The sequence below is a fragment of the Loxodonta africana genome, chromosome 21 (genome assembly GCF_030014295.1).
Source record: "Loxodonta africana isolate mLoxAfr1 chromosome 21, mLoxAfr1.hap2, whole genome shotgun sequence".
In the NCBI taxonomy this organism is placed as follows: Eukaryota; Metazoa; Chordata; class Mammalia; order Proboscidea; family Elephantidae; genus Loxodonta; species Loxodonta africana.
Genome location: NC_087362.1, coordinates 5,425,726 through 5,434,079, shown reverse-complemented (window position 1 = coordinate 5,434,079; position 8,354 = coordinate 5,425,726). Strand labels below are relative to the sequence as shown.

At 38.5% G+C, this 8,354-nt stretch overlaps 1 non-coding gene across 1 annotated transcript; it reads right to left on the bottom strand.

Moving 5' to 3' along the window:
* Positions 1-662: 662 nt before the first annotated feature.
* LOC111752199 (small nucleolar RNA SNORD22) lies at positions 663-786 on the bottom strand. Its single transcript, XR_002787192.1, has one exon. It is a non-coding gene; the product is annotated as a small nucleolar RNA SNORD22 (small nucleolar RNA).
* Between the last annotated feature and the right edge of the window lie 7,568 nt (positions 787-8,354).

Sequence of the window (8,354 nt, the reverse complement as noted above, 5' to 3'; positions counted from 1 at the left end):
AGTATTTTTAAATATAACACACTTTGCAAAAAAAGTCATTAGACAAATGTTGGACAGTTTTATAAATAATTCTGTATTTGCCTTATCCTGGTATCAGATCTAACAATCGCTAGGAAAATGTGATAAAATCCAGAAAACAGTTGCATTAAAGCTTATTTTTAAGTTGTCTAAAGTATGTGCTTATCTGAACAACATATATAGATAACTACTGTGAGTTTTATGTGGTGATTATGAATTGAAAAAGTGGTTTAGCTACATCACTTTACTGACATTATGTCAGTCAGCATCTGAGCTCATAGAAATTTTTAGATGTGAAAGGGAAGGAACTTAGAAATCAAGTGGTCCTCCGTATTTTGAGGGTAATAAAAATATCCACTGCCTTTGAGTTGATTCCAACTGATAGCAACCCTGTAGGACAGAGCAGAAGTGCGCCATAGGGTTTCCAAGGCTGTAATCGTTTTTTTAATTATTTTTTTTAAATGGCTTTATTTAGAGACAGCAGACAGACTGAAATGACTGCATACATGCCAATTTCAACAGACCATCCAAAACTTTGGTTCCAATTAAATGTGCCTTGTTCTTTTCCTCAGACCTGAAAAAGTAGACAGCTGATTTTCAGTAGGTGGTTACCCCACCCTGGCCCATGTACAGAAATCCCCATGACCCCTCAGACGTTCCTTCTGGAATAAGCTCTCCTCTTCCCCCCAGCCAGCCCCAATGGGCTCGCCTTTACAGGCTCTGGGACCAGGACAGGAGGGAAGACGTGTCAGTGTTTCCTCACTGGGACAAGGCTGTAACCGTTAACAGAAGCAGTCTGCCACATCACTCTCCCATGGAGTGGCTGGTGGGTTCCAACTGCCACCTTTGGGTTAGCAGCTGAGCGCTCAACTGCTGCACCACCAGTGCTTCTTGGTACTGCAAATAGGGACCCTAAAATGACTTGCTAAGGATACATAACCAGTTACCTAAGGATCTGCAACTAGATCCCAAATGACCAAGATCTCTGTCCTTTTGTCTGTAAACTATGGTAGATTTTTCTTCTCTCTAAAATTCTTAAGTACTTTCACAAAATCTTGTATTTATCCAAATAAAAGTTCTTCAGTTATGAACTTAAATGATCCTTATTAAATATCCTTTTGTCAGCTTCTGCCCATCATTCCTGTCTGCCAAGATCTTTTTTGAATCTTAATATTCTCATCTAATGCATTGTCTTGGTGCTTAGAGACGGCAAGCTATTATATTTATCTCTTTTCTTTTTCTTTTTTTTTAATAGGAAGAACTATTCTGGCTTTCTGAGATACTGGTAGTTACAATAATAGCAAACAGAAGAAATCTTATTTTGTCACTTTCTACTCTTCTGAACATTATTCTTGTCTACTAAACCACCTGCTTGATGGTTCACTTAACCTCGCTTTCCTTGTTAACATAGACATTTCAAACGAGAAGTCAGACTGAAAAATAGTTCCCAGCTTGAAAGAAATAACGCGTGTTAGTATTGACTTATCAGAAATGTTGCATAAACTATAAATTGAACAAAAATAGATCACCTTTGAATTTTATTTTGTATTTTTGCTAAACAGACCTCCTGTTGCTGTTGAGTCAATTCGAACTCATAGTGACCCTTAATAACAGAGTAGAACTGCCCCATAGGGTTTCCAAGGAGCGCCTGGTGGATTTGAATGGTCAGGTGTTTGGTTAGCAGCTGTAGCTTTTAACCGCTACACCGCCAGGGTTTCCTTTGCTAAACAAGCCATGCAGAAGCACAGAAAATTAAAGGAGGCACTATTATGTTGATTTTTAACTTGTGGCCTGTAAACTACGAAGTATTTCAAGTTTTTAGTGATTCCACTTTTAAAAGAAACTATTGTTCTTTCAGAGGAAACGTAACACTAAAATGACCGTAGTCCACTGTCACAATGATCTGAATAATGCACTCTAAGAGAGTCTGTACCTTAAATGCATATATAAAGCAGAAAGCATAAGTGTTTGTCAGACAGTGGAAGGAGCATGTAATAATGCACTGGGTAAATGTTTCAGTTAACTGCTTGCACTTCATAGTGATAGCAAAAAGCTTCCTCACCTAGTGTCGACTTTGATCAATTGGTAGTGGTTACCTGGAGTACTCTATTGAGAAGGATTTTGTGGCTGCACTTGGCTTCAAGGAAAGGGTGCCATGGTGGATTACTGCTGACCAGCAAACATGGGGGAGTGATGAAATGTGATGTCTAATAAGTGTCTGAAATTTAGCAAAGCCAAAACTGAACTCTTGATTCTATCCCACATCCACATCTGCCCCTGGGAGCTTTTCCCACCATCCATCAGGTGATCCTATCAGTTTTACCTTCAAAATACATCCAGAATCCAAACACTTTTCACCACCTTGTGCTACCCAGGTAATGAAATAACTTGTTCGCTAGTTTCCCTGTTTTCCTGCTTCTTCACTCCCCTAAAGTCCAGCCAGATTGATCCAGAGAAAATTATTAGACCATAGCATCACTAGATGTTATTTCTGTATTCAGGCATTCCTGATGGCTCCCATTTCCCTTAGAGTAAAAAACAAAGCTCTCATAGTGGCCAGTAAGACCCCTGTGATTTTCTAATCTCCTATCCCCATCTCAGCTCTCCTTACTTATTCTGCTCTGAGCACACTAGGCTTAAAGCATTTGTGCTGGCCATTCCCTTTGCCTGCCAAAATCTTCTCTGTGTATTCATAGAATTAACCCCTCACTTCCTTCCAGTCATTATTCAAATGTCCCTTTCTTAGCAAAGTCTTCCTTGGAAATTCTTACTTTCCTTCTTTTCCTACACTCCTAATCCTTGTGACCTTGTTCTATTTTTTCAAAACACTTATTACTTCCTAAAATTCTATGTAATTTATTATTTATTATGTTTATTAGATTTTGTTCACCTCCCCCACCGAGACTGTGAATCACACAAGGATGTTTTCTAAGGTATTCCAAAGGTCCTAGGTCAGTACCTGACACATCTTAGGCATTCATTAACTATTTTGCTAAGAATTTAACATCACTGGGAGAGACTCCAAGAGAGCAGCCAAACATTCTCTCATTGTTTAGCTATTAAACCCTCAAAGAATATTTAAGATTAAGCAAATAGAAAACAGCTGCAGTACCCATGTCACCCTTAGGAGAACTAAGCCAAAAAAAAAAGCAAACCCACTGCCATTGAGTCGCTTCTGACTCATAGTCTCATAGCAACCCTATAGGACAGAGTAGAACTGCCCCATAGAGTTTCTAAGGAGCACCTGGTAGATTTGAACTGCTGAGCACTTAACCACTATGCCAGAGAGGGGTAAATTATATCCATGGTATTATCTATCCTATGTCTCACCAGATTCAGAAGAGTTAGTAAATGTTGGAGCTTTTCATCTTTTCGATTGTCCCATATGGAATGCCTTCTTTTTCTAGAAACTTTGGGGAAGTACTCAGGGGTGAAATTACATAAACTTATTCCATTCCATCCCATTCATAGATCACCACTTACTGATTACACAACCTTCAGCAAGTTGACTCATCCACCTTGAGTTTGCACAATGGGATCGATCATCCAATTCCTATTTTATAATGAAGACACTTATAAAGTTGAAGACTTCCTGCAATGAACTAAATTTTAAAGACTTTTATTGCCTTGAAAATTATGTAAGAAATACTGGACAACATAAAAAACATCTTCAAAAGTCTCATTACAGAACTTGCAGAAAATACTTATATTAAAAGGTAACTTTGTGAAGACATGTCTTACAGGAGCTAAGGTAATGAGGTCTTGTATCAAGACAGAATTTAGACATAGCCAAGATGTGGGTGGAAAGCATAATTTTCATACTATCAGCCTTGCATATCATATCTCTTAACCATGAACAAAGAGCTTTATGGTCTTCTGACTTGACAAACTCACCCATCTGTCAGCTTGTCATACTGTGGTGGCCACGATGCTAAAAGCTATGCCACCAGTATTTCAAAAACCAACAGGGTCACCCATGGGCACTGCTTCTTTGTTTTGCATCATCAGAGACCATGGCAAAGCCAACACATATCTCATTTCACCAGATATGACTAAATAATTACCAGTTACATTATTACTACCACCTGTCTGTCAGTGTGTCATAGGGTGGTGGTCTTCATGTTGCTATGCTGCTGGAAGCTATGTCACTGGTATATCAACACCAGCTGGGTTTCCATGGTGGATAGGTTTCAGTGGAGCTTACTGACTAAGACAGAAAGGCCTGACAATATACTTTCAAAAATTAGCCAGTGAAAACCCTATAGATCACAAGAGGATATTATTTGATATAGTGCTGGAAGATAAGCCTCCTAGGTTAGAAAGCACTCAAAATGCACAACAGCCACAACAATGAACTTGAGCATACCAATGTTCATGAAGGTGGCACAGGACTGGGCAACATTTTGTTCCTTTGTACGTGGGGACTCCATGAGTTGGAGCTGACTCCATGGCAACTATCAACAACAACATGATTTGGTTACCAGAGCGTTAGGTGGCACGTTTGGTATTCTATTATAAAAGATGGCAAGCAGTCACACAAATAGACATATGCACACCCGTGTTCATATGCACACCCATGTTCATTGCAGCATTGTTCACAATAGCAAAAGGATGCAAACATCCTAAGTGCCTATCAACAGATGAATGGATGAGCAAACTATGGTACATGCACAAAATGGAACACTATGCAACAACAAAGAACAATGATGAATCTGAGAAGCATCTCAGAACATGGATGTATTTGGAGGGCATTATGCTGAGTGAAGTGAGTCTATCACAAAAGGAAAAATATTGTATGAAGCCACTGCTATAAAAATTCATGAAAAAAATTTACATAAAAAAAGAAACAATCTTTGATAGTTAAAAGGGAACGGAGGGATGGGGAGGGAAAAACACTAACTTGAAATAAAAAAAAAAAAATAGATAAGTGGTAACTTTGGTGAAGGGTAAGACAGCATACAATACTAGGAAAGCCAGCATAACTTGTCCAAGGCAAGGTCATGGAAGCTTCATCAAAAACCAAAAACGAAACCCACTGCCGTTGAGTTGATTCCAAGTCATAGAAACCCTGTAGGACAGAGTAGAACTGCCCCATAGAGTTTCCAAGGAGCACCTGGTGGATTCAACTGTAGTACTTAACCACTACACCACCAGCGAAGCTTTGTAGATATATCCAAACTCCCTGATGGATCAAATTACTGGGCTGAGGGCTGTGGGGACCATAATTTCGGGGAACATCTAGCTCAATTTGCATACTTTATAAAGAAAATGTTCTACATTCTAGTTTGGTGAGTAGTGTCTGGGGTCTTAAAAGCTTGTGAGTGGCCATCTAAGATACTCCACTGGTTTTACCCCATCTGGAGCAAGAGAGAGTGAATAAAACCAAAGACATAAGAGAAGAATTAGTTCAAAAACTAAAGGACTACAATTACCACAGCCTGTACCAGACTGAGTCCAGACAACTAGATGATAGCCCAGCTATCACCACCAACAGCTCTGATAGGGCTCACAATAGAGGGTCCCTGAGAGAGCTGGAGAAAAATGTAGAACAAAATTCTAAACAACAACTACAAAAAAAGATTACTGGTCTGACAGAGAAGGAAATACCCCAAGCATATGGGCACTCTTTTAGCTCAGTAATGAAGTCACTCCTGAGGTTCATCCTACAGCCAAAGATTAGACAGGCCCATAAAACAAAATGAGACTAAAGGGGCACACCAGCCCAGGGGCGAAGACGAGAAGGCAGGAGAGAACAGGAAAGCTGGTAAATGGGGAGCCCAAGGTCGAGAAGGGAAGAGTGTTGACCTGTCCTGGGGTTGGCAACCACTGTCACAAAATAATATGTATATTAATTGTTTAGTGAGAAGCTAGTTTCTCTATAAGCCTTCATCTAAAGTACAATAAAAAAAAATTAAAAATAAATAAATAATGGCAAGTCAGAGCTTTAGTCTCACCTGTGTAGTCAAGCCCTTCTCACTCAGATGGAATTCTGGAAATATAATCTGGCAAGGCCTTTTCCATGAGTAGGTCTATTGCCATTCCTCTAGTTAAATAAAACTACCAAAAAGGAAACACTGTTAATGCGACATAGTGTCTTAGTGAAGCCTTACTGGCTCTTGATGATATTTGCTTTTCAAAATGCTTACAAAATTCTTCATTTCTGCTTGGCCTTTCCTATCAGGAAGTGTGATGAGATCAGAAATGACAAAGATCATAATATGGATGAATTTTAATGCAGTAAAATCAGGCATTGTATTAGTTTATTAAGGCTTCTGTAACAAAGTACCACACATTGACCCACAAACCATAAACAGAACTTTACTCCCTCACTGCTCTGGAGGCTAGTGGTCCAAATTCAGGGTGTCGGCAGAGACTTCCAGCAGCCCCCGGTATTCCTTGGCTTGTGGCTCTGTATAAATCCGTCATTACGCAACTGTCTTTCCTCTGCTTTTCTGGGTGTCTTTTCCTCTTCATAAGGACATCACTCAGATGGGATTAGGAGCCACCCTACTCTACTTTGATCTCAAGTTGACTTAGGTGAGGAACCCTGATGGTGCAGTGGTTAAGAGCTTGGCTGCTAACCAAGAAGTTCCACAGTTCAAATCCATCAGCCACTGCTTGGAAACCCTATGTGGTAGTTGCACTCTGTCCTGTCGGGTTGTTAGGAGTCGAAATCGACTGGACAACAATAGATTTTAATTTAAGTGGGAACATCTTCAAATAGTCTATTTTCAAAGTCACATTCACAGATACTTGGGTTAGGACTTCAAAATATCTTTGGTGGGATCGACCATGCCCTCTACCACTCTGAGTGCAGTAAGACTAGATGGCGCCCAGCTACCACCACCAACTGCTCTGACAGGAATCATACATAACAGAGGGTCCCAGGCAGAGATGGAGGAAAATGTAGAACAAAATTCTAACTCACAAAAAGGACCAGGCTTACCGGTCTGACAGAGACTGGAGGAATCCTGAGAGTATGGCCCCTAGACACTCTTTTAGCTCAGTAATGAAGTCACTCCTGAGGTTCAGCCTTCAGCCAAAGATTAGACAGACCCATTAAACAAAACAAGACTAAAGGGGCACATCAGCCCAGCGGCAAGGACTAGAAGGCAGGAGGGAACAGGAAACCTGGTAAAATGGAACCCAAGGTTGAGAAGGGAGTGCACTGACATGTCATGAGGTTGTTAACCAACGTTGTAAAACAATATGTGTGCTAACACTTTAACGAGAAACTACTTTGTTCTGTAAACCTCCATCTAAAGTACAATTTAAAAAAAAAAAGACAAATATTTGGTGGGGACATGATTCACTTCATAATAAGCATATTATTAATTATTGTAGACTTTCATTGTCTAATGTATTAGGTTTTGCTTTTTTTTCCATTTGTGAAATTATAAAATTAGGATTCTCTGCTCTTTTTGATAACTTCTAGAATATATATTATGATTTTTTTTTTAAAACTAGCTCCCACAAGAGAAGTTGAAATATGTACTTAAATTTTCAGTTTGGTTATTTTTTGGTAGGCAATTTTGAAATACATAAGATTTTAATAGTTTGTGTCTCACATCAGAATTCATAAAATTAAACTGCAGGTAAACATCAACACTACATTTGGTCAGATTTTTTTCTAATCAGAAAAGACTGTTTATAAATATATAACTAGAGAGAAAAAGGCAGAGCTTATGCTGTATATTATGACCAATGGCACAGGTATACAAATGATTTTGAATATAAATTGTACATTTTTCAAAGTCTTTTTAAACTATTTACTTCATCGTTAACATTGAAAAGGAAGTGAGATGGCTTACTTATGTGGCTACTGGTTTCTTTCTTTATCATAGATTTAATGGTCTTATTTGCAGTTGCTTAATGTAAACATAAAAAAAGAAATCATGTTACTCTTGAAAAATTGTACAGAATAATTTTGAATTTCAATATTTTAATTTTTATTCCTATATATCACATAATTAGAAGTTAATATTAGCACTTGAGGTTGCTTTTTTTTTTTTTTTCTCTTAGTCATTTACTTTTAATTCATCCATTCAACAAACATTTATTCAGGTCTTGCCAGATGCCGGACACTGTTCCAGGTATTGAGGATACTAGGAAAAAAAAAAAAAGACTGGCTTTTTGAAACTTTCATTCTAGTGGTGTAAACAGACAATAAATACGTAAACCTATAAATAAATAAAATTTCCAGAATGGTTAGCGCTACAGAGGAAAATGAACTTGGTTAATGGATAGAAAATGTGGGGGCGTGTTTTACATAGGGCAGTCAGAAGATGTCTCTCTGAGAAATAGTATGAATAATATAAAGATACTAACAAGAACAA